The sequence below is a fragment of the Prionailurus viverrinus genome, chromosome E3 (assembly GCF_022837055.1).
Source record: "Prionailurus viverrinus isolate Anna chromosome E3, UM_Priviv_1.0, whole genome shotgun sequence".
NCBI lineage: Eukaryota > Metazoa > Chordata > Mammalia > Carnivora > Felidae > Prionailurus > Prionailurus viverrinus.
Window position 1 is genome coordinate 35,461,595 of NC_062576.1, and position 27,110 is coordinate 35,488,704.

Below are 27,110 nucleotides of genomic sequence, written 5' to 3' on the forward strand. Positions count from 1 at the left end.
CTAAGGGTTTTGTGCAGTTAAAATTGGTTTTATAGGCAAGGGAAATGCCACCAGCCCTGCAAAATTGCCGCTACACTTTCGCTCCCGGATTTAGCTCTCCAGGATGAGGATTCAGATCCTGGGATAGTTGTTGCCTCCGTAATGCAAAATCCAAACTACCAGAGTCAGGATTATGCTGGGAAATTCACACGCACGCAGAGCGGCTTATATAACGCTATAAATTAAATATGAAGCCTCTTTGTGCTTTCAGAAAATCAGAGAGAATCAAAGGCTTGTACAAATTCTTCTTAGTCTGCTTGGAGACATTGTTGCCCCTGGAGGCTTCTGCACCCTGAGTCCTGATACTGTTCACATGCCTTTTCAGTTCTTTGTCATCTGCTCCAGGCAAAGGGTTAATCACAATTGACCTAAATGGCTTTTAACTCTGCTTTATGGCACTTTAAGACAGACCTGTCCAGCAAAATCTAAACCACATGGCAAGTGCCAGGGAAGGAGGGCGTGGGGGGCAAGACTGTGTGTGTGTGTGTGTGTGTGTGTGTGTGTGTATTTATATACATTTTATATATATATATATATATATATATATATATATATATATATATCTCTAACCCAGCTTTGCTCCTCAGAAACAGTTTATTGTTACCACTGCTCCAATTTATAGCGATGGGAAAACAGGCACCAAGCACGGACAAGTGGAGCCATTGCCAAGTAGTATTGGAGACTCTCTGGTCAGAACATAATCTTCATACGTGAAGGACATTTTTCACGTATAAAGATTACATTCTGACCTGCAGAGCTTAGCACTGGCTTTCCAGGCTTGTGTCGGATCCTTTTTTACTAATCTGCGCTCTCTTCAGACCGATGCCCCCTGTTTACTTTCCGTTGGTTTGATATTTTAATTTTCAGAGGTTGGGATCTGCCTGTGTTTTCCTGACAGTGCCTCTGGAATACAGAACCCATTTGCAAATTCAGCATTCTTTTGAACTAAAGTGTGCTGATGACCGCCCCACCCAGGAGTGTGTAATGAGAAGAAAATGTGCTTAGTGTACCCCAACACGGGACATGGTAGGCACTCTTTTAGCATCCACATTGGAGTGCACACAGGCAAGACTCTGCACCCCATGGCTGCCACAAAGCCAGGGTTGCTGAAGGCAGTTCAGACCATGCATGGCTGCTTCCCCATCATTCTCTGATCAGGATATTTAAAGCAAGATGTGCATAATCAAGTAATTCTGATTCATTTTTTGGGAAGCGATGGCATTTAGTGAAATCCAGTAAATTGTCCCTTTCAGCACTAATAACATGTTCTGAGCCTTCCCTCCTAGACTTTGTATAATGGTAATATAATAGGATTGCTATGGCAATTAAGTGATTGCATATTTTTGGGCAATGGAGGGCATCCGCTGGGGCACACACCATTAGTAAAATGGAAACCTTGTCACAGGATGGGTTGGAATCTGGCTCAGGAGTGGGGGACACGAGGCCTCATCCATTTTATTTCTTCAAGAAATTTGGGGGTGATTATAAAATCACTGGCTTGCGCTGCCCCCCCCCCACACACACACACTGGGATTGCACTGGGAAGGGTCTAGTAGGGTGTCTACGTAGCAAATGACCATCATCAGCATTAAAGGAACTAACAAATACTTATATGCACAGATGCTGAATAAAGTGGATTATCAGATTTGCTTTCTGATGGCAGAAGGGCAGCATGGAGGAGGGTATTCAATACCTTGTAAACATCAGTGACTCTTTTGTTTGCAGACCATTTTATGGTTTCCATACAGGGGAAGCTTCTTGGGATCTCCTTGGCTGTCCCCTTACCCCCTGCTCCACTTGTAGACACACCAACTACTATGTGAGATGAGTAGTTAAGAAAACATCCCCATTTCACAGATGAGGATACCGACTCCTGATGCTCAGTCCCAGCTTAGGTCCCTACAACTGGACAATGCTGAAGAGGTGACACCTTGACTGGCTGGCATCAGCGAATCTCTGTTCTTTTTCACTTTACAGCTGGCATTATAAGCATTTGTTAAAGCTGGAGTTTAGTACATGGGTGATTGCTCTCTGCTGTCCTGTGCGCTTTGCTGTGTTTGAAGTATTTCATAATGAGAAAGGACCAGAAATAAAATCAGCTGATTGCTGAAAGTGGGGATAACAACCCCAAAGTATTTTGGGGGGGTGTTCATTTTAGAACATGGATAGTATAGGGATGCCTGGGTGGCTCAGTTGGTTGAGCCTCCAACTCTGGCTCAGGTCATGATCTTGCTGTTTGTGGGTTTGAGCCCCACGTCGGGCTCTATGCTGACAGCTCAGAGCCTGGAGCCTCCTTCGGATTCTGTGTCGCCCTCTCTCTCTGCTCCTCTCCTGCTTATGCTGTTTCTCTCTCTCAAAAATAAACCTAAAAAAATTTTTTTAAAGGAATGGGTAGTGTAAATGGTGATACTAAGTGCTCATTTCTGGGTTCCCATTTCCCATATTACTGTCTTTTGGAGGAGCAGCAATAAAGCAGTGATTGTAGGGTTTTCACCTGCAACAGTAAGGGTTAGTGCTGTCAGGAAGGTGAGAGCCTTGAACACGGTGTGCTGGCAGTGCACCAAGCAGGGCAGGGCCGGGGGTCTTTACACATGCTGTCCCTTCCACACAGAATGTTCTCTCTGCACCATCAACCGTCTCTACCAAGTGTCCTTGTTCTGTCTGCCAGACCCTTTAGCAAGATGACAATGAGCTAACTGCTCAAGCTCTTGTACTCAAGGCCACCTTCATCCATTCACCATGGGAAGTGGGTCTCCTTTTAGTCAGCATGACTTACATCCCTCTGTTTTTATTGTGGTAAAATACGCATAATGTAAATCTTACCATTCTGACCATTTTAAAGTGAACGTTCAGTGGCATTTAGTACATTCATGAAGTTCTGCAGGCATCACCTCTGTCTAGTTCCAGAATCTCAGACCCCAAAAGGAAACCCCATGTCCACGAAGCAGTCACTCCACGTTCGCCCCTCCTGCGGTCCCCACCAATCACGAATCTGCTTTCCTGATGAATGTGCCTATCCTATTTATTTCTGTATAGATGGAATCATATAATAGGATTTTTTGTCTGGTTCCTTTCACTTACTGTTTTGCAAGGACACTATCAAGAGAGTAGGAAGACAGTCCACAGAACTAAAGAAAATGTTTGCAAATCCTATAACTGATGAAGGCCCGGTAGCCACAATATATAAAGAACTCTTATGACTCAACAACATAAAGACAACCTCAGTTAAAGATGGGCAAAGGACTTGGATAGACATTTCTCCAAAGGAGATGTACCAATGGCCAAGAAGTGCAGGAAACTGATGCTCAACGTCATTAGTCATTAAGGAAATACAGATCAATACTCACCCCACACCTTGTATTCATCGATGTATGATTCTTTCATTCATATCCTTTTCCTCCCCTTGACTGAAGGTTTCTATCTCTGTTCGTTTATTGTTGTGATCTCAGCACGGTTTGGCACCTGATAAACCTCAGTATTTGTGAATAAATAAAGGGATGGAAAAGGAGAAATAACATGCTTTATAGGGTCAAAAAAGGAAACAATGTCAACTTTTTGAATTATGGAAACATCACGGGCAGTGGTGGATGTCACGTTCATGGACAAATAAAGTAGCCTTTGCCCCCCCATCCCCCACCTCTGCTCCTAGATTGCATCTCCGGACTATGATACATCACGACTTGATCATTTCTTTTGGTGATGGTGGTTGTGTTGTTGACTGCTGTGGGCAAAGTGTTGTGCTTAGGTGCTGAGGATATGGCTGTGAGTTAATAAATACATGGCTTAAGCTTCACATAAATTCTTTGGCACAGATATCAGTCTCTCGCTTTGTAGGAGAAAGATCTAAGGCTCAAAGAATCCTTCAAGTGAAAGATTCAGGGACACACAGGTAGGAACTGAGTGGTCATACATCCCAGCATCTTATGTCACTACCCCATACCCCCCCCCCCCCACATTGCTTCTGCAGTCCCCACGTCAGACACAGGACCTGGGAATGGGCGATGGAGGAAGACAGGTAATAATAGACTCTGGATCTTTAAAAAGAAAAGAGGTGGGGAAAAGAAAGGAAGGAAAGAGAGATTAAGTCTTGGACCCCCATTGCTTCTTAGGATGAATAAAATGATAACAATAGTATTTATCCAGTACTTACTGTATGCCAAGCACTGCCCTAAGCACTTTACCCCATTGTCTCCCTGAACTGAAAACTGAGTATGGGAAATACATACTCTTTTGAACAGGAGAAAACTGAGGCACAGGGAAGTTGATTTACTGGCTCAGGTGCACCCAGGTAACAAGGAGAGGAATGAGGATTCGAACCCAGGACTTCCACATTCAGTGACCATGTCCCTCATCACTAAGCTGTAGGCACCTCCAAAGAAGAGTACAGCCCAGGGGCTCAGAGTAAAGTCACAGATTCCATTCACATCCCTGGGAAGTAACACTTTGTAAAAACAAGTGTTGGTAGTTCTCAGTGTCGTTGATACACCAGTGGGGAAGGACGGGGCTGTCTTGTCCCAAAACAGCTGGCAAGAAGAATTTCCTGCCTTCCCATTGAGTGAGAAGGCAAGCAGCATTCTTGCCCCTCACAGAGTCCTCCGAGGCTCCAACCGTGGACAGAGCCACGCGTGCTGGGGCGTGTCTGGGGGCCGGCTGTCCCTGGAGAGTCCCCCACCATAGGGGCTGCAGATACCTCGAAATGAGACACCAACTGGGAGAGCAGGAAGAACGGAGGGCAGGAAAGCCGGCTTCCAGGCCCAGCTCCGTGCCTGCATCGGCGATGGTCACCGCGGAGCAGCCTCACAAGCTGATGCCCGCCTCTGGGCCCCTCTGCACTCCTAGGGCCCCACGTGTCCTCTCCCCAGGTCCTTGCACCTCTGGCCCCTCGCACCCCCTAGCTGTCGGCTGACACACTGCATCTTTCTAGAGGTCTTCACAAGCCATCGAATCCACAGTGACAACCCTCTCCAACAGTCAGAACCCCGTTAACCTATTTTATCTTTTTCATAGTACCCACCGTTACCCAAAATGATCTTTATTCTCTTGTTTGTCTGATCATGGGCTTACTCCTCTCCATGTAACCTCTGTAATTGCTTTCCATGGGCACTGCTGGGACCGAGAGAAACATGTGACATAAGTTGAGTAAAAAAAAAAAAAAAAGGAAGGATAAAAGACAAAAAAGGTGAGAGACTTGTACGATCACCAATTCTTCATTGTTTGGAAAAGGCACCGGAGGCACAGAGAGGTTAGCCAGCATGTCCAAAGGCACACAGCACGGCAAAAGGGAAAGAGAGCCTCACAGACTTCCTTCTCTCTGCCTATAGCACGTATTCCTTTTCCTGTGATCCCTCACTGCCAGGATGGTCCTCATGCTCCCATGTGTGAAGGTTTCCTGAAATAATAGTCATGCTTCCTGCATGGAAGGTAATCTGACTGTTCCAATGGCTTCTACGCGATTCTGGAAATCTTTGTTATATCAATTTGAGCCTTGCTTGTGTTCACATGAAGCTTTCTCTACAAGTTTTGAAACAGAAGAAAAATGTCCCTCGCTCCAATTTGTCGCCTATCCTAACCCTAAGCAGTCTTTGAAAAAAAGGACTCCGTGGGACACCTGGGTGGCTCAGTCTGTTGAGTGTCCATTTCAGGTCGTGATCTCGTGGCTGGTGAGTTGGAGCCCGCGTTGGGCTCTGTGCTGACAGCTCAGAGCCTGGAGCCTGCTTCAGATTCTGTGTCTCCCTCTTTCTCTCCCCCTCCCCTGCTCGTGCTGTGTCTCTCTCTCAAAAATAAATAAACTTAAAAAAAGAAAAAAAAAGGACTCCGGTTCTCACTCTGCACTCCAAAATTGTTCCCTATATTTGTTTAACAAATGTATGTTGTTATTTTTGGGATGAACAGTAGATACAGGGAGAGAAGAAATGGTGTTTAAGAATGTTACCATCTAGACAACCTCTCCTTTAGATGAGTTTTTGCTTTATTGCAGGCACTTAAACACTGGAGTAAGAAAAGCATCCCAGTTTTGATCATGTTTAAATACTCACTGAAAAAAAAAAACAAAAAGCAAAACAGAACTTAATTCAAGAAGAAATGTGAAACCCTCTTGATCTCTATGGAAACATACCCAATTATCAAGACAATTTCCAAATAACCCAAAAGCTTGTATAAATGTCTCTCAGCGCTGGAAGAGTGAGACTAAATATTTACCACATGCCAAACGAAATTAAGATTTATCTGGCACCAAAGGAAAAAAGAGAAAGCTGCTTCTGCGTGCCGAAATCCCACCGCTACAGAGAGAAGCAGGGCCTTTTGAAAGGAAAACGTTTTAACTGTGTTTACAAGGGTCATTTCAATGTTTTTCAAACTCTGCTACTAAATAATGCATGGTACTCGAGTAGAACACTGAAGCAGCCCAGTGCTGCATTCTTGAGGGAAACCTGGATGTCCAGCCGGAAGGGAAGACACTGAGGACGGGACAGCCTGACTCCTGCCTTCCCTAGAGAGGCTGGCGAGGGGCCAAGGGAGGTCTGGGCCTCGGGGTCTTGTACAAGGCTTGCCGCTATTTCCTAGGTCACCAGGAAACTGGCCTCTCCCCAGGGCTGAGGAGCTGCAAGACGGTTGGTGGGGAGCTAGGCACCTGACACCAAATCTCAGCCTGCTCATTTCTTTGGAGGGTCCATTATTTAATGGGGGTCGCCAGCTAAGCAGGAAGAGTTGCTTAGCTCTCAGAGTCTCAGGAAGATTAAATCAAATAGCATGTTCAAGGCACAGTGACTGGCACATAGTAAGCACTCAGTTAATAGTAACTGTCTCAGTAGGAGGAGGCAGAGACCACGATCACTGCCACGTGTATCTCATGTGTCTTCTGCATTTCTTGCCACCCCTGCGGGTAGGTTGGGGCCGTGTGACTCATTGTGGCCAATGGGCTACCAGCAGAGGTGACGTGGGTCACTTGGGGCAGAGGCAGGTAGGCGGGTAGGAGTCGGTGCGTGTGCTTGAAGCGCTCTGCTCCGCTGCCATGGCAGCTGTGGGAGCCACGTGGAAATGGTGGCATCATGAGATTGTAGAACCTCCATGAGTCTGATTTCTGAGCCAGTGAAGCTCACTGCTGACCCTGTGGGACAAAGAACAGGAGTGAGAAGTCCTGTTTTGTCGTGAGGCTGTTGGGATTCTCGGTTAGTTGGCCACTGCAGGATGGGTCTGGTGACCAAGATGCTTTCTATTTTTTCTATCATTCCTCAATCACAGCAGAATCAAGGGCAGATTCCGGGAACCAGGAGCCCTCAAGGGGGGGCATTCTGAAGCTGGTGTTCACACACAGACATATTTTTGTCAACTCATAGCGTCTTTGTGTGTTTGTATATATTAGACAATTTCTTTCTCCTTTGGATCTTTCAAGGAGTTTTTGCTTTATTCCAGACATTCACAACATTGGAGTAAAAAAAGCATCCTGCTTTTGAAAATTTTTAAATACTAACAAAAAACAAATAAAACTTAACTGAAGAAGAAACTTGAAGCCCTCTTTATCTCTATGGAAACAGCCAATTATCAAGTCAATTTCGTATATAGTATATGTATATAGTATCTTCTGTGTATATATATGTCGATATACACATAGCATATATTTCTATATATGTATATATATATGTACGTATATGTGGTGTAGGTGTGTGTGTGTGTGTGTGTGTGTGTGTGTGTGTGTGTACCCAACTCTTAATTCCTGCCTGCTGTGGCTTGTAGCAGATTCCTGCATTCCCTAGAGAGGGTGGAAAGGGGCAGAGGGAGGTCTGGGCCTCCGGGTCTTGTACAAGGCTTGGTGCTGTTTCCTGTATCACCAGGAAATTGGCCCGTCCTTGTGAGCAATCTTAAACAGTTTCTGAAATCAGAAAGGAATGTATCTATTTCCTTCCCACGCATTGTTGCTACCACGCTTTTCTGTATTTAGAAACCCCATCCTGCCCCCTGACCTTTCATTGTTCCCATTTCTGCCCTGACACAGATCTCTTCCCCTGACAGTGGAGGCTCTCTGAGACCTGACTTTTCATTCCTATTCCTTTCTCAAGACTCTCCTACTGTCCAGCTGTGCTGTTCACATCCCTTCCCCATCTTTGAAGGATTCCAGATACTCTGAGTACCCACATCTCTGCTTTTATCATGTTGCCATTCTGAAACATTTCTCTGGCATCCTTTCCAACTCTCTAAGAAATAATAAAAACCACTTACTAAACATGAACTTAGTGTCTGTTTTTCTTGAAGGAAGGGACCCTACCATAGGAAACTGAGACCAGACTATTTTTTAGAAATTGTCCCCGAGATTCCATGGACCTTGCCTTTGGCTTTTTTCTTTTTTTTTTTTTTTTAGTTATTTGGAGAGAGGGAGGGAGGGAGAGAGAGAGAGAGAGAGAGAGAGAGAGAGAGAGAGAGAATCCTAAGCAGTCTCTGCATTGTCAGCGCAGTACCCGATACGGGGCTTGAACCCATGAACCACGAGATGACGACCTGAGCTGAAATCAAGAGTCGGATGCTTAACCGACTAAGCCACCCAGATGTTCATGGATTTTTTTTTTATAGCAGCTTTATTGAGATAGAACTGACATACCATACAATTGGCCTATTTAAAGTATACATTTAAATGGATTTAATTTAACATTAATAACTTAATATGTAATTTAATATAATCACAGAATTGTGCAAATGTCAGCACAATTTTGGAACATTTTCATCACCTGCCCCCCCCCCCCCCCCCCCCGCCCAGACAATCCATACCTATTAGCATTCACTCCCTTTCCCCCTCACCTCCAGCCCCTGGAAACCACTAATCGATCTGTTTCTGGACATTTCGTATAGAGTCACATTTAGCCCTAGTGTCCCAGTAGAAGTTTTTGCACAAATGTGTGTTTTCATTTGTCTTGAGTATATCCCCAGGAGTGATACAGCTAGGTCATTCGGTGAATCTGTGTTGCAGTGTGTGTGTTTTGTTGTTGTTGTTGGTAGTTAAATTAAAGCACGATTTAATCTCCCTTCCCATGACCCATGTGGGGAGGAAAGGAAAAGGTCCCCAGCACAGTGCTCACCAGCACTGTGCTTGATTGAGGCAGGTCTGTCCCAGACCTGCCGCCTCTGGCAGTTTCACCCAAAATGTGGCCTGTTTTACTTGTTTGTGAAGGTGACAAAGGTTCCAGCCGGGAACATGGTTTATTTTATTTTATTTTATGTATTTTAATGTACATTGGTTATTTTTCAATTCATCAAACTGTTGCAACTAAAATCACAGATCACCGTTTTCACAATCAAAGATTGGGAAATATAAAATGACAGAAATTAAACATTTTATGCCAGGCTTTTTTTTTTTTTTAAATTCTCGTTAATGTCTTTCAGATGATGAAAGATTTGTGTCCGTGATACAATGTGTTTGTAGAAAATAATGGTGGGAATGTAGAAAAACCGAGGGGAAAAACTTTAGCCAACCCAGAAAAACAAACAAAACAAAAAAACAGAACAAAACCCACCACCGTTCCCATCTTTTCCTGTTTGCTGTAAATTCATTGAAAGCGAGATAGGGACCAGAACAAGGGGATTCAAGGCCCCAGTTCTGGAATCCGGCTGGAATCAGGCTGGAGTCTGATTCCCACCCCCACCACCCAAGGGCTGTTTGCCCTCAGGCCAGGTAGGCGACCTTCCAAGATTTGAGGGAAATTTCATCTACTTCCCAGGGCTGTGGTGAATTCTAGGCCTTGATGTAGAGACAGGGTTTAGCGGCGCATCTGGCGCGTGGTAAGGATCCAATCACTGGTCGTTATTTTATTGAATAATAGTGCTGTTTATTTTTATCATCCTGTGAGCCTCTCCTCCATATGATTTAATATTCTTTTAAAAACATGACTTTAGGGGCGCCTGGGTGGCGCAGTCGGTTAAGCGTCCGACTTCAGCCAGGTCACGATCTCGCGGTCTGTGAGTTCGAGCCCCGCGTCAGGCTCTGGGCTGATGGCTCAGAGCCTGGAGCCTGTTTCCGATTCTGTGTTTCCCTCTCTCTCTGCCCCTCCCCCGTTCATGCTCTGTCTCTCTGTCCCCAAAATAAATAAACGTTGAAAAAATTAAAAAAAAAAACAAAAAAACATGACTTTATTTTGGTTGCCTCGTCTCTTTCTGATATACCATCATTTATGTAACCTGTGTCCTAATTAGGTCCTGTATGTTTCTGAGCTCTAATAACTTAGATAATATTGCAGTTTCCACGTTACTCTCGAGCCGGCTTTATGTTGATGTCCATGTCCTCGGCCTCCCCCGTCCTCGACACGTCTGGGATGTCCCCACCCAATGGGATGTCCTGGCGGGGAAAGACAAACTGCTCAAGCCACCTCGTTTCCCAAGACACAAACCCTCCAACGGAAAATAAAATCATCCATCGTTTTTTTCCAGGAAGAAGCCGCGGTGTTTGCTCGCTCGGCAGTCCTCCTCTACCGTGGGGGTAATTTGTAGCTTGAATGATTGAGACAAACACTTGGCGTGAGTCGGAGAGAAGTAGGATGTCTGTAATTGGAATATTTTGTCTCATTTATTCTTGATAATGTGCCATATTCCACTCCATCAGCCAGAGGTGATTGTTCACGGCATACCATACACCTGCTATCAGTGCTTATGAAAACCAGATGTGGTTCATGGTTAGATGCTATTTTAAAGCAAGGGTGAGCCATTTTCCTCTAATGGCCCCTCCCTTCCTCATTCTCTCTCTCTCTTTCCTACAACTGTTTGTCCTCCCCAGGGTTCTAGTTAAATTTATTTGGAGTCCAGGGATGCTGGCCCATTTTTATCAAGTCTTGGTAATCTACTCAATTCCCTGCAGGTAGTGCAAGAAGCCGGTGCTTTGGGAGGAGGCAGGCAAGTCTAGAATGGTCAGGAGGGAATGCATTCCTGCCGGTGAGAGTACCTCCTCCTGGTGTGGCCAGAGTAGGCACTGAAAGATCTGAAAGGTGGTCCTCCTGGCGGGGATCTTGGTAAGGTCAGATTGGGAGTATTGAGCAATACGCCTCAACCTTTGATGTACATAACTTGGAATCTTGGTCCTGATCCTGTAAATCTGGGTGGGGGGAAGCGAAGGGAGGGGCGCCGAGATGATGATTTTCCTAAAAAATCTTCCAGATGCTGGCAGTCCTGATCCCCGGACCGGAATACAGCAGGGGTCAGTGCACTCTGCCTGCTGCCTGTTTTCATACTTTATAGGACCTAAGAATGATTGGGGCTGGAGGGGGGGGGGGGGGGGGGAAGGGGATGAAATACACATACAAATAGCATTCATTACCCATGAACATTTCATAAAATTTAAATGTCAGTGTCCACAAATTAAGTTTTATTAGGACACAGCCACACACACTCAGGTCTGGACCACGGCGGCTTTCATACAACCTGTCGCAAAGTTGATAGCTGTGGTAGAGCTCATACAGCCCCAAGAGCCTAAAATATTTACTGTCCGGCCCTTTGGAGAAAGTGCTTGCCAATCCCGGGTCTGGATCTGGAAGAAAAAAAAAAAAAAGGCAGAGGTGTCCTTTAAGGAACTGTGTTACTCAGTACAGCTGGAAGGTGGGAGATAAGACTGAAGATCCCGTATGTTGAGTTTGAATATCAATAATGATTCAAAAAATTAATATTACCATAAAACAAGAGTTGAACTCTGACAAGTAAAAAAAAAAACAACTCTCCAAATCTTTATTCTTCCCACCCTCCACCTCCTGACCCCAATTTCTGACTTAGAATGGCCATAAATTTGCATAATGGCTTTCTTTTGTTCTTTTTATTGCCAACTAATTGAATTAGGACAGAAAAAAAAAATCCTTCAGTCTCCCACCAGTTCGGTACTCCTGTAAATAAGCATATAGGTGAAGAAAAAAAAAAAGGTGAACAGTGGGTTTCTCTTTATGGAGTTTTGGTTTTGTTTTGTATTTGTGTTTGCTTTTTATATTTAGCTTATAGACGTTAGGGGAGTCAGTGATAGAATTTTGATAGGTGAGTCTTTTCAGAGAAAAAAAGAACAATTCACCTTACACCTTCCTTTCCTAGAGAAACTTTCATCTTTCTCCCTGTTGTGCCATAGGGTTGTGTTGGTTTGGGCAGAGACAAGGTGGAGGCAACTTAGAAAGTTTCTCAAACTTGTACATTATTGAGCCTTTAAAAAGGCTTCTCATGGACAGGGCTTGGAGTGGACTTTGCTGCTCCTGAATTGATTCCTTCTTAAATTTGCTGCCCCAGGAGCCCAGTGGCAGTCTGGAAGCACAGGGAGGCTGAGAGCTGGTCTTGCCTTTAGGTGAGCATTTACAAGGCCCGGAATAGAATGGTCAAGATTCCACCCCCACTCCCCACCAGTAACTCTTGCCCTGGGGACCATTCAAAGCGTGCTTGGATTTGGAAACTCTTTGGGCATTTTAAAATTTACTTGATTTCTTAGGGGTACCTGGGTGGCTCAGTCCGTCAGACTTTGGTTCAGGTCAGGAACTCACCATTGGTGGGCCCAAGCCCCACGTTGGGCTCTGTGCTGACAAGCTTGGAGTCTGGATCCTGCTTTGGATGCTGTGTCTTCCTCTCTCTTTGCCCTTCCCCCACTCACACTGTCTCTCTCTCTCTAAAAACAAATAAACATTAAAAAAACTTTTAATTAGGGGCGCCTGGGTGGCGCAGTCGGTTAAGCGTCCGACTTCAGCCAGGTCACGATCTCGCGGTCCGTGAGTTCGAGCCCCGCGTAGGGCTCTGTGCTGACGGCTCAGAGCCTGGAGCCTGTTTCCGATTCTGTGTCTCCCTCTCTCTCTGCCCCTCCCCCGTTCATGCTCTGTCTCTCTCTGTCCCAAAAATAAAAAAAAAAAAAACAAAAAACAACTTTTAATTAAAAAAACTATTTGACTTCTTAGAGATAATTTATTTGACTTCTTGTTCCCTGTGCAAGAAGTTCAGTTATTTCGCCAGCCCACTGGGCTCTCTATGCTTAACTCTACCCGTGTGATCTCATGCCAGAGCTCAGAACTCAAGAAAACTCCAGTGAAACACTGGCCTTGCTGACATCCTTATCGTAAATGCTGCTCCTTTCTCCCAGACAGGAATGCCCTTCCTTGTTCTTTCCTCACGCTCCACAATCAGATAAGAAAAACAAAGATGTACCACTTTCGCTGTATTCCAAAGATGCTGGACCACTGTGTTTTCAATTTAATTTATCTTCATGTATTTTTAAAGTTTTGTTCTACCATATTATCCAATAATTACACTACTCATTATTTACCCACAGAAAACGAAAACAGATTCAGAAAGATACGGGCCCCTGTGTTTATTGCAATATTGGTTACAACGACCAGGATACAGAAGCAACCTCAATGTCCATCAGTAGACGAATAGACAAGGAAGACACACACACACACACACCTTCCTTGTCTATTCGTCTACTGATGGACATCTACCTATATCTATATATAGATATAGATAGATGTATACACACACATGTATACACACAATGAATTATTACGCGGCCATGAAAAAGGATGAGGTCACACCATTTGTGACAACATGGATGGACCTAGAAGGTATTAGGCTAAGTGAAATAAGTCAGAGAAAGACAAATACTACATGGTTTCACTCGTGTGTGGCATCTAAAAAATCAAATGAATAAACAAAACAGAATCAGACTTATAAATACAGAGAACAAAGGGATGGTTGGCAGGGGGGGAGGGGCTGGGAGAGTGAGTAAAACAGGTGAAGGAGAGAGAAAGATACAAGATTCCCAGCGATGGACAGAATAAGTCATAGGACTAAAAGGCACAGCACAGGGAATGTAGTCGATGATATTGTATTGACGTTGCATGGTGACAGGGGTAGCTACACCTATGGTTAGCACAGCATAACCTGTAGAGATGCTGAATCACTCTGTGGTGCACCAGAAAATAATATAACATTCTGTGTCAACTATACTCAGGAATTAAAAAAAAAAAGATGAAAACAAAGAAATCAAAACCAAACCTTTACTGAGCTTTTTTGCCCTTTATAGTACTTATGACAATGACCCTGTTTACGTCAAGTCTCAGAAGCTGGGCAGGATGCACACCACTAGGGCTCCTTCTGTCTTCCCAAAGATCCCTGTTCCTCTCCTTTGCATGGCCAGAGTTGAGTTTTGCTCTTGCTTCTTCTGGCACAGAAAGGGCTTTTAGCTCATGCTCCTTGCTCAGCCCAAGTGAGCAGCTCCATCTCTGAAAGAAATCAGAGGTTGGGGCACCTGGGTGGCTCAGTCGGTTAAGCGGCCGACTTCACCTCAGGTCATGATCTCGCGGTCCATGAGTTCGAGCCCCGCGTCGGGCTCTGTGCTGACAGCTCAGAGCCTGAAGCCTGTTTCAGATTCTGTGTCTCCTTCTCTCTGACCCTCCCCCGTTCATGCTCTGTCTCAAAAATAAATAAATGTTAAAAAAAATTAAAAAAAAAAAAAGAAATCAGAGGCGAGAGGCCACTTAGAACACCCATCTTTCAAAGGGAGGTGACATATTCCAGCGAGGACAGATTCTTTGCACCTTCTTGTAATGGTTCCTGACACCTTGAACTGCAAAATATGCTGAAAACTCGATTGCCTGTCTCTTCCTCTGTCTCTCTCACCATCTAGGTCTCTCTCTGTTCTGGGAACAAAGAAAAACTTTTAAAAGAGAGAGACAAAGATCAAAAGGGTTCTTAATTTTTTTATATGTCTACTGAGTCCAGAATGCAGATAAAGGTAGTGGGGGTGGGCAGGGCCAGTTGGAATAGAAAACCGAGCCTAGGAGCAGCTGACATCAGATAGGAATACTTCATTTAGGAGGAAAAACACCTGTCACCTCTAATTACATTCCGTGGCCCTTGCTGGATGCTACCCCAGAAATGGAATACTTTGATGTGAAGAAATAGCATCTTGACCTTTCTGCACTGACGCCAATGCAATATTCGTGGAGGGAGGGAGTCAAACCTGGACTTGAATCAGTTTGCTGTTCCTCCAAGATATTATGTAACACCATGTTCATCTTCTATTAGCCACCTTTTCCATCATCTTTGTAACTCAAAGACAAAACTGTGATCAACTGAAGAGGCCGATATTAGTTTCCCACTGTCTGTAACCAACTGTCACAAACATAGTGGCTTAAAAACATAGGTGATTATCTCTGAATCAGGAACAACGTTCCTGAGTTTCATTTTGCCCTTTTGTTGTTTTCTATGTTTTCCACGTAAGAAGCAAGCATTCCTTAGGTGAGTCAGGAAAACTGAAGTAAAATAAATAATATAAAGATACATGATAAAGTCTTTTAAAAGGCAACTCCAGGGACATCTGGGTGGTGGGCATCAAAGCGTCCAACTTTGGCTCAGGTCATGATCTCATGGCTCATGGGTTCGAGCCCCACATTAGGTTCCCTGCTGTCAGCCTGTTGTCTTGCTTTGGATCCTCTGTCCCCCTCTCCCTACCCCTCCCCCACTTATCTCTCCCCAAAATAAATAAATGTAAAATAAATAAAGGCAACTCCAGTGTGTAATGACACCTTCATACCCAGTCCGTGTGAGGCACACCTGTGGGCTAAGCAGCCTTATACACACTTTACAGATTGGAGACTAGGGAGGCAACTTGAGTTTCCCAAAGCCACAGGTGATGAATGTCAGACTTTGCCAAAGCCACAGATGCCTATCAGACACATTAGGCCTGTACTAGGCATAGGGGTTTAGTGCAGATCAAAACAGGCAGAGGAACTGTTTACATTTTAATACAGATATAAACAAACAATCACACATAGATAGATGTCGACCTGTCAGAGGAAAATGTCAGGAAATTAAATTGGAGACAAAGGAAACTTTTTGAAAAAGTGCTGTTTAGCCTTGGACTCCTCAAATAGGGGAAGAATTAGGGAGAGAGAGAGAAACCACTTGCAAAAATCCTAAGTACAGACACTTTCCAACTTCAAGGTCAGCTGTGCTCTTTCCAGTGTGTTCAGCCGACTTTCTCCCGGCTCTTGGTTAGAAAATTCCTAAATAAATAACCCCAAAGGGGCCATAGCCAATATCATCTCTACAATTTTTGTGGGTTTTTTTGTTTTCAACCCTAAAGAGCATATAAATCAATTTTCCTGTAGGTGGTTCCTGAAAACATATGAGTGGAGAAAATCCAAATAAATTCTTTTTCGCAGTATTATTGAAAACAAAACAAACAAATGAACAATAACAACCACAAAACCCCAATATGCTCTGAATATGGCTTAAGGAATTTCTCGCTTCATTTTCTCAGAACCAATTTCCCCATTTATATAAACCTCCAGACCCCCTGAGTAGATGGCCTAGAGCCCTACCTACTCCTGAATTCCTGGAATTGATTATACCCAATTCCAATAGAATGCGCGTGCATGCTGAGTTTGTTTTTTGAGGGTGTTTTATTTTCGTTTTTGTTTTTTTGTTTTTTTTGTTGTTTGCTTCTCTCTTTCGCTTTTGTCTCTGTTTTTTATTTTAAACAGTGAATGTCAGCAAGGGTGGCCTTAAAGCCAGCACAGAGCCACTGTGTGGACACTGAGGGCCTGCAACCATTATTAAAATGCATTCTCACTGGAGTTGGAGCCTTTCAGCTGAGAGGGCTTCTGTGGAAATATGTCAGGAGTGGAGAGCCTGAAAAGTTCACACAGCCCCGTGCTTCGCCACGTCCTGTTCTGAAGTCACAGTTCAAATCCAGTTGTCTGAAGTTGATTCAATTCAATGGAGTGAGACCCTCCAGCAGCCTGGGCAATCCGACCCCATTATTCTTCTCCAGCAAAGTGGGCACGCCAGGTTTGGAAACTTTTGAACTGTGTCCTCAACACTCAAAATCCAATTTCCCAGGCTTCTTCCCTGAAAAAATAAGACAAGGAGTGAAGGGCTGCATATGGTGAGGCTAAGGGGATGTTTTCTTTCTTTCCTGTTTTCTTCTCTCCCATTAAAAGAAGTAACAATAAAATGACTTTTTTCAGATGCAATTTTCACTTTGTGCAGCTACTGAGGAATGGCAAGGATTGTCGTTACCAGTGTGGTAGGGGTGGCCAGCACTTAGGGAACTGTGTTTCCCCCTTGATAATTTATTTCATTTTCCTACTTCCATGTGATATGATTTTATTTCTTCCTCTTAATTTCTTTGAGTTGTTTTGCACAGTTTTCATTGCTAATGCACAGGTATAGGAGAAGGCAGGCATGCCAGGGTGGCCCATTCTTGCTTTCCTGACTTTCTCTCCTTTCGTGGTTTCCATGACACCATGTTCCATTGGTTCCTCTTCTTCACTCATCCAGCTAGACCTCCTAACTCCCTCGGATTGCCTTCACTGATTCCTTTCTGCATGTACCTCACTTGTTACTATAGGTTCTGTCCTGGATTATCTCATCAACTCCCTTATACTTGAATCCATAAGCCAACCCACCTACACCTGACCACTAGCTGGACTTCTCCACTTGGGTACACCATGGATACCACACATCAATCCATCCCCAGCTGAGGCTACCACTCATTCACCTCCTCAATAAAGTGTCAACAGGCAACCAACATTTGGTGACATAGTGTAATGATGAGGAACAGTGTTTTATCAGCTTCACCGCTGATGGACATGACAGTTCTTTGAGGGCAGACTACCTTAAATCCCCAGATGTTTCCATGGGAACTGGACATTGTTCCTTCTCTTAATTCAGTGAACTGATTCAGGTCGCCCCTGCTAATTTTATTCTTGCCTAAGGACTCTGAATCAGTTGCAGACTTAATTTACCCTCTAGTGGGCAAGTGGTAGAGAACTTGGCATCTCCAGAGTGAAGCAGAGTGAAGTCACTCTTGTTGATACTTCTGGAGGTATTTTTGTCCTGGATTGGGTTGTCTTTGCGAACCTATGCTCCTTTGGGACATATTATTGGTCTCTCCTGTGGAATCTCTTGACTTCTTTTCTAGAAAGCTTGGAATCTACAGGAAGACGTATTTGTAACAACAATCCCACCTGGCTTTCACATAAGGAGATGAAGGCTTAGGTCTACAGAGCAGGCAGGGAAGGATTCACTACCCAACAGACTGAACCCCAGGAGTTAGTTGCTACATTGTAACACTTCTATTGGTTCTCTCTGGTGGGAACATCTTCTAAATCAATTTATTTCTCCCTGTTCTCACTGCCATAGTTTCATTCTAAGACCTCAATTTCTTGCTTAGATTATAGGAGTTGTGTCTTTTTTCTGCAATCTTGCCAATCTTTGTCCATTCCATCTTCCTGTTATCTTTCTAAAATCAAGATCTAATCGTGCTGTTTCCCTTTGGCTAACCTAGGCCATTATTTTTGCTTTGTTTTCCTTTCTGGTATGGAGGTAAAACTCTTAGAACATAAAATTAACCATTTAAGTGTGCAAAATCCAGAAGCCTTTAGTGCATTCACAGTGTTTTGCAACTATCACCTGCAACTCCATCCAAAACCTTTTTTCACCTCCAAAAGAAACACCACACCCATTAGGCAGTATTTCTCCCTTTGTCCCTCCATCAGCCCCTGGAACCGGCAATCTGCTTTCTCACTCTATGCGTTTAGCTATTCAGGACAGTGCATATCATGATATGAACCATACCATATATGACCTTTTGTGTTTGCTTCTTTAATATTTTCGAGGTTCGTCCACGGATGCAGTATATACCAGTACTTTATTCATTTGTTTGGTCAAATATTATCCCATTGACTGTACACACCACATATGTGCATCCCTTCCATTGGCTGGTGGCCATGTGTTGTGTCTACCTCTTGGTAACTGAATACTGTAGCTGCAAACATTCATGCACACGTTTTTGTTTGAGTACCTGTTTTTAATTCCTTTGAGTATAAAGCTAGGGATAGAGTTGCTATATCATACAGTGATCCTGTGTTACCTGGTGAGGTACGGGCAGGTAGTTTTCCATGGCAGCCAACAAGGGTTGGAACAAGGGTTCCGACTTCTCCACGATGCATCAACCCTTGTTATTTCTTGCTTTTTTTTTAAAGTTTAATTAGAGAGAGGGAGAGACAGAAAACGAGCAAGGAGGGGCAGAGAGAGAGGGAGAGAGAGAGAATCTCAAGCAGTGCACTGCCAGCACAGAGCCTGACCTGGGGCTCAATCTCATGAACTGTGAGATCATGACCTGAGCCAACATCAAGAGTCAGACACTTAAAAGACTGAGTCACCCAGGCACTGCATTGTTATGTCTTATTTTTTGTTTGTTTGCTTTGCTTCTTAAATTATAGCTTAGTATTGGTTTCCTAAGTTTGCCATAACAAAGTAGCACAAACTGAATGACTTACGGCTTTGGGTAGATTCCTTTCTTCTTCCAAACCTACTTTCTTCTTTGGCAAAAGGGAGAGCATGTATATAGTTATCCCAAAGTTTCTTTTGGGGTTCTCAGTCTCTGATCCTAAGGCTACAAAGTTGTCCTATGCTTGATGTTACCCAGGTGCACGCGCACATTCACACACTCACACTGCTCCTGGTAGGGTTTCCACTCTCAGATGTTCTGTCTGCTGCAGGATTCCCCATCTAGGGTGTAGAGATAGAAATCCCCTCAGGACCGAGGGAGGCCTGGGTCCCAGGGGGCACTACAGCCCACAGGACAGTCACCTCTGAAAAAGAACAGCATTCTCCATTTAACCTAGGGTGTTGTGTGAATATTACCATTTTTCTCATGTGCCAAATGCAAGAGGACTGGGGAGCCCTTGCTGTTTGAAGGCAGGGTGGTCCACTTGAGGTAAAATCCTTCTGGACCTGAGCGGCAGGTCAGGTCCTGTTGTACACATGATTTTCCCTCTCTCTGTGAAGCGTTGGCTTGAACTCCTCTCCTTATTTGGGGTGTCTCCTTACCCTTAGAACTCTGGTCAGCCAGACTGCTTTCAGAGGTTCTATCAGTAGGGTCTGGTCGGGAGACAGAATTCACACCAGTTATCTTAACAGAGGGAATTTAATATAAAGAATTATTAACTAGGTATTGAACTAAAAAGGCCAGAAGAACACAGAGGTCTCACAGGTGGAGAGCAGCTCCTACCTCTAGGGCTGGAGGAACAAAGAAGAGAGGTTGGAATTATTAAATTTTAAAGGCTTGAAGGAGTCCTGCCCAGCTGGGACTCAGACCTCTGAGGGCACCGTCGGGCTGGTGCTGAATCTCTGAGCTCAGAAGAGAGGCAGCACTCTAATCCGAGGAGGGGGCCGCTGGCCAACTGGGGTTTGAGTCTCTGAGGGAGTATAATGAAGCCAGTTCTGTGAGCCTTTGGAGAAACTGAAAAGCGGACTCATTGGCTGCTACTGGAACATACTGCTGCAGCCAGATCACGGGAGCCAAGCTGGGATGATGCAGATAGAAACAGAAAGCAGAGAGGAAACCAGTGGTAACCTGACAGGCAGGAGCAACTCGCGGCTTCCTCCTCCAGCTTGGCGGGGTCCTCTGGGACCCCTCTTTGCAGAGCCTAAGCGGGAGCCACTTAGCAAAGCAGAAATGTGGTTTGCTCAGCTTCTGTGGCACAATGCAGGGTGTATAAAAGTAGGTTTGAGACTCAGAGGCAAGAGCGTATTAACTGGCACTGAACCCCCCTCAATACCCTCCCTCGTGCTGAAAGCAATGAGCCTCATCCACGCTCCTGCAGCCCCTGATATCATGCTGTTTATCAATCATCATAGTTCTCTCTTGTCCCTTTGGCAATGAGCCATTTGAGAGCAAGGCTTCTGTTTGATTCACCTCCATGTCCTCAATTACTCCAGCATCGTATCATAGTACATGTTCACTAAGTGGCTGCATGGGTGAGGGAATGGACAGAGCCAGCAAGAGAACATGGAACCCAAGGTGGAAATTGTCAAATCACACCCAGGACAACAGCATCTGACATCTCGGACCAGCACTCGTTCTGCGCACTTGGGTTTTCAGAACGTGTGGCCAAAGAGATGGTGCTTCCACAGCAAGCAGCTAGATGGGTGAAGAAGGCAGAGATGCACACAGAGTTCCATTGTGGGTGGGGATAATGAGACACCTGCTAGGACCCAGGTGCTGAGAAAATGCTTAGCAACAGTGAAGCCATCAGTGGGCCACGGACAAAGGTCTGAAGGGAAGGGCAGAAGTGGCTTTGCTCAGCCAGGAATCCAGACTCTTCAGAGCCGGGAGTCTGCCTGTTCCTCTAGCTCTGTTGCTTAACGGAAAAATCCCGTTCAGCCTCAGTCCACAGTCACTCCCTGTAGCTTTCCTCTGCCTGAAACTCCAGCCTCTACCCACCTGATTAATTCTTAATCATCCAGAAACACTCAAACCAGTTGTCTCCTCTTCCGGTAATTTTGCCTCCCAAGCTGCTGCTTATCTTATGCGTCTGCAGCTCGACATCCTTTTTCCCCAAAGACAGCAAACTAGAGTCATTAATCCAGGTTCTGGAGCCCAGATGCCAAGAAAACCTGATGCCATCAGTTGCCAGTGGCCCGCTGGGCATATTTCTTACCCTGCCTCAGTTTCCTCCTTGGTAATATAGTTGTCACGGTGCTCCCTCCTACAGAGCGTATCTGCGACCATTTCAACACGTAAGGCATTTTTATCGCTTTGAACATTGGCTAGCGCAGAGAATGTGGTCACAAGCATTGATGGTCAGTGTGGTTCTCATACTGTCTTACAATCGCTTCTTTCAGTGAAATCTCTCTTTTGAAGTCTGGGCAGGGATTTGGGCTTTGTTCCTTGTTATCTTCCCCCGGCCTGGTACATAGTAGGTGTTCACTGAACATGAGAGATGAACCAGAAAGCATAAAAACAGTGGAATTTTGATTAAGTGGCTTGCCCAAGGCATCACGCGATTCCTTAGTGGAACTACTTGTCTAATGAGGAATTCACAGCAAATTGTCGTTGTTGCTGAAAGTGTTTCTACGCTGGAGAAGCATATTTTCCAGTAAGAACAGTCTAGTTATGGTAAACATCATTAAGACTTTCTTGAGAAACTGCCTGCAGGTTTACACAGCAAGCATCAGAGCCCCTATAGGACCATAAATGCAGATTATATTAGGCAGGGTTATTTTGTTTGGTAGGGATAGGATCTCGACACTTGGATTTATGAAAGGTACTGGGGATGTTGGTGCGTGGCTGCAGGGAAGTAGCTGGGCCTGGGGAATGGCTGGAACCAGGGACTTCCACTGTCCGGGTCTCTCATTTCAGCTTGCCTTTCTCTGGACTTCACAAGACAAGTTGTCAGTTGTTTGCAAATGTCCTAGAAGGGAAGTGATTCCAGGACGGGGATTTGTAGTAGTGTCCTAAGGCTGCGTTAGCAAAGGACCACAAACACAGTGGCTTCCAACAACACTAACTTACTCTCTTATGGCTCTGGAGGTTCTAAGTCTGAAATGAGTCTCCATGGGGACGGGGCTACCGTGAAGGCGTTGGTGGGCAGTGTCCCTTCTGAGGCCCCTTCATAGTAGTTTCCTTGCCTGTCCCACCCTCTAGAGGCCTCCCAGATTCCTTGGCTGGTGGTGCTTTCTCCATTTTCCAGGCAGGGAGCTTTGAAGGTAGAGTCTTCAGATCTGCCTTTCTGACTCTGAAACTCCGGTCTGTTTCTGCTAAGAGCTTCTGTGATTGCATTGGATACATTTGAATAATCCAGGATAATCTTCCTGTCATAAGATTAAACAAAATTTTTTTTAATGTTTGTTTATTTTTGAGACAGAGTGAGAGTGGGGGAGGGGCAGAGAGAGAGGGAGACATGGAATCTGAAGCAGGCTCTAGGCTCTGAGCTGTTACCATAGAGCCCGACACGGGGCTTGAACTCATGGAGTGCAAGATCATGACTTGGGCCGAAGTCAGATGCTTAAATGACTGAACCACTCAGGTGCTCCTAGGTGTCACAAGATTTTTGACATAATCACATCTACCAAGTCCTTTTTGCCATATAAGGTAACACATTCATAGGGTTCAGCTGACTTGAGTATGGATAACTTTTTTTTTTCAGTGAAGCGAGGGGCCTTTATTTTGCCTACTGTAGGCATCATGCCCCTCCAGAATGATCAAAATGTCTACTATATAATAGTGTGAAAAATGTCATTGATTGGATGAATATGAATGAATATACCTCTCTGCATGTAACCTTCGATCTTTCCTTTCAAAGAGGCTTCCTCTCTGTGCAGGAAAACATGGTTGTCAATAGTTCTTGAACCTTGTGACCCCTACTACTCTTCCGGGATGCTTGATTTCCTACTCAGTTCCCTTTGAAGAATCTTGAGAATGAACCTGTATCAGCCCTAATTACTTCAGGCCTTTGGACCAATCACCTGTGTAAGTGTGGTTATTCATGATGGTTCTCCAGTATGGTTAGTATAAGAATAGAAGTAGCCATGCAAATACTGAGGTGGGTTCTGTTTTTAATGTTTGTTTATTTTTTTTGAGAGAGTGAAAGCAAAAGAGGAGGGGCCAAGAGAGACGGAGAGAGAGAACCGTGAGATCATGACCTGAGCCGAAATCCAGAGTCATATGCTTAACTGACTGAGCCACCCAGGCACCCAGAGGGTGTTCTATCTTAGCATGTAAAGGGTTATTTTGGACACATGGAATAGTGTCTGTGATACACGTGATGTAGGAAAATGTGAGAGAGGCCTGTACCTATCAGGGAAGACAATCATCTCAAAACTGCTCTTTTTTAAATGTGTGCTCATAATTCCCTGTAGAAATTTATTATCTTCATCTTTGCCTAGAAATAGACCATTGCACAAGAATGCCCCTAGCTATGCTTCTGGTTATGAGGGTTCTAGATCAATGGTTTTTTGTGTGTATTTGTTTTTCTTGAGTTTTTTTTTTTGTTTTAATTCTGGTATAGTTAACACACAGTGTTATGTTAGCTTCAGATGTACAATATAGTAATCCACCGATTCTGTATATTACTCAATCTCATCAAAAGTGTACTCTTAACCCCCTTCACCTATTTCACCCATCTACCTCCTCTCTGGTGACCATCAGTGTGTAGTTAAGAGTCCGTTTCTTAGTTTGTGTCTGTCTGTCTCTCTGTCTCTCTCTCTTTTTTCCTTTGCTCATTTGTTTTGTTTTGTAAATTTCCATAGCAACATCTTTCTAGGTAAGTCTCCTGTGGCAAGGGAAACAAAAGCAAAAATAAACTCTTGGGACTATGTAAAAAAAAAGGGTTGACAGCAAAGGAAACAATCAACAAAATTAACCACAGAATAGAAGAAGATATTTGCAAATGACAAATCCAATAAAGGGTTAGTATCCAAAATATATAAAGAACTTATACAACTTAACACCAAAAAAACCTAAATAACCCAATTAAAAAGTGGGCAGAAGGCATGAACAGAAATTTCTCCAAAGAAGGCATCCAGATGGCCAAGAGACACATGAAAAGATGCTCAATATCACTCATCATCAGGGAAATGCAACTCAGAATGACAATGAGCTATCACCTCACACCTGTCAGAATGGCTAAGATCAGTGGTTTTTAATTCTATCAGACCCAGTGCCCCCTCTTATTAAAAATAATATCTAACTTCCCTTTTATAATCCTGAAGTGAAACTCATAAATAATGTATAATCTTGCACAGTTTGGAAACAATGAATGTTCAAGGCATAATATGCAAGAGAATTAAAAAAGGTAATGTCTAATAAAATAACTTGTATTTCCATATGTCAATGATCTGCCACTGATACACTATAAATAAAATACCAAACTCCTTCACAAAATTCCAAAATACTGGGGGGTTGTACTACCATCTGCATTAAAAACCACTTCTCTTGATAAATAGGCTTTGTTACTCAATGTATGACTAACTACTGTCCTAACCCATGCCAATTACTTTCTTTTAGAAGTTCTTCTGATGTTTCATGGCACTTACTCCCACCTGAAGCTATCTTGTTTGATTATTTGTTGACACATGTATTGGCTCAGTCCTCTACTTGAACATAAGCTCTGTGATATCGGGAGTCTTTTTTAGTACCCAGCACACAGTAGAAGCTTAGTATATATCTACTGAAGAAATGTATACTCCTTTTCACAAACCAAAGCATTTCTAAGCCAAAAAGACCTTTTTAACCATCTGATTTGATCACACCAGACCAAGGGAGGGAGGCATGGACTTGCCCATGTTACATAGCTGGTAAGTGGAAGGACCTGGGTCTCCAGGCTCCCAGTCCATGCCCTACATGCAGCCATCGTGCACGTATGGTTCAAGTTTATCCTTCAATAACCAGAGAGATTTTCATTTAATGACACTAATACTTCTTCTCTTTATCCTAATTAATCAGGCAATGGGGATTTAAACATGATCACTTCTAATGAAGATGAGAAATATTTAGTCTTCCTGGCTGGCATGTGACAGCTTCCATTTTTTATAACAATCTCCCATATCTGCCCTATAGACCCCCAAACTACAGACTCTCAGGTGTGAAAGTGGGCACTTCCTCTGCAACAATTAAGCAGTCCAGGAAGTGCTTTTTATTTTTTTTCTGATCAACCTTCTAGAAAGACACATTTCTTGTTGAGAAGGAAGCCGGGGTGTGCTTTACAGATGGCATGAAAGAGGAAATAGTGACAGAGAGTACAAATTGCTGAAAATAGCATGTGCCAAGGGCTACTTTGCAGTATTAGTTTATGAATTTTGCCAGCTCAGTAATGTTTCAGCAATAGCAAACCACTTGGAGGTTTTCCTTGCTTATTACATTCAAAGAGACACTGCATCTTAGTGTACAAAGCAATATGTAACAGCAGTTGGGTCTGCTTAGATTTGGAAGTGAGCTGAGAGAGCAGTTTGTATTTGCTTTTGATTTCTCCATGTGAGAGGGAGGCCAGTGATTGCTCTCAGCAATTCTGAAAGTCATGTTCTGAAAACGAGAGAAATACAAGTGAGAAGGCAACACAGATGCATTTAGGAACAAATAAAAGCAAGAAGGAGTCCATGATTTGTTTCTGGAAGCCACTGACCCATTTATAACTTACCTCAAGCTCAGAAACAAAGCTTGTAAATTCACCCCAAACCAATGTGGATATGAATTAGTAAAGGAGATATTTCAAGTGTAGCTTAAGCCTGGGACTTAAGTCAATTTCTGGTTTCTTCCTGAAATGATGGTATTCACAAAGATCTGGGCTGCTTTCTTGACTCCAAAGGGAGGCTTCCTATACTGGAAAATAACATCACACTCTACCTGCTTTCCTATACAGTGAGGAAAACCCCAATTTTTAGTAATGGATTGTTTCCTGACACCTAATGATTACTCTGGATTTGGATAACCAAAACATTTTAAGCTTGGTGGCCTCCCACCTAAGTTGTGTCAAAAAACTGTAAGAAACCCTACAGTTTTATTTATCATGGGTGGAAGGGACAATGATCATCCCAGACTCTTCTTTGTGCCTGTTGGGAAGCCAAGGTCCCCAGTGATGTGACCTGTCCAAGGTCCTGAAGTGACCTGTCAGCAAATCTTCCATTGGAAATGGGTGTAGAGGTTCAAATCCCTGCTTTTTTGCTTATCAGCAGCACTCTCTTGAACAAGTTATGTTCACTTTGTGAGTCCTTTTCCCCATCTGTAAATTAAGGTAACCATAATAGCACCTACCTTACAGGGCTGGTGAGGAGGACTGAAAATGTGATGCTCTCAGTGTGGTCCTTCACACATATAACCTGCCCCCGAAACAGTAGCTTTTATTACCCGGGTCTCCATCGTCGCTGTGATTATATTTATTTCCAGTTCCATATGTGGGTCTTTCCCTGGCTGCAAACATGTCTGCTTCAGAGCCTTAATCTGTCCCCAAACTGAAACTGTCATCTCTGTACCTTGTCTATACTACATTGAAATATAGCCAAAATTTCTTTCCTTTTTTTTTTTACATTTATTTATTTTGAAAGAGAAAGAGAGAAAGAGAGAATGTAAGTGGGAGGGCAGAGAGAGGGAGAGAGAGAGACAGAATCCCAGGCAAACTCCACACTGTCAGAGCGGATCCCAATGTGGGGTTCAGTCTCACCAACTATGAGATCGTGATCTGAGCCCAAACCAAGAGTCAGACCCTCAACCAACTGAGCCACTCAGGTGCTCCTGTTCTTAATTATACACCATTCATGTAGGACTTAAGTTTAATCTTTCAAAAATATAACAG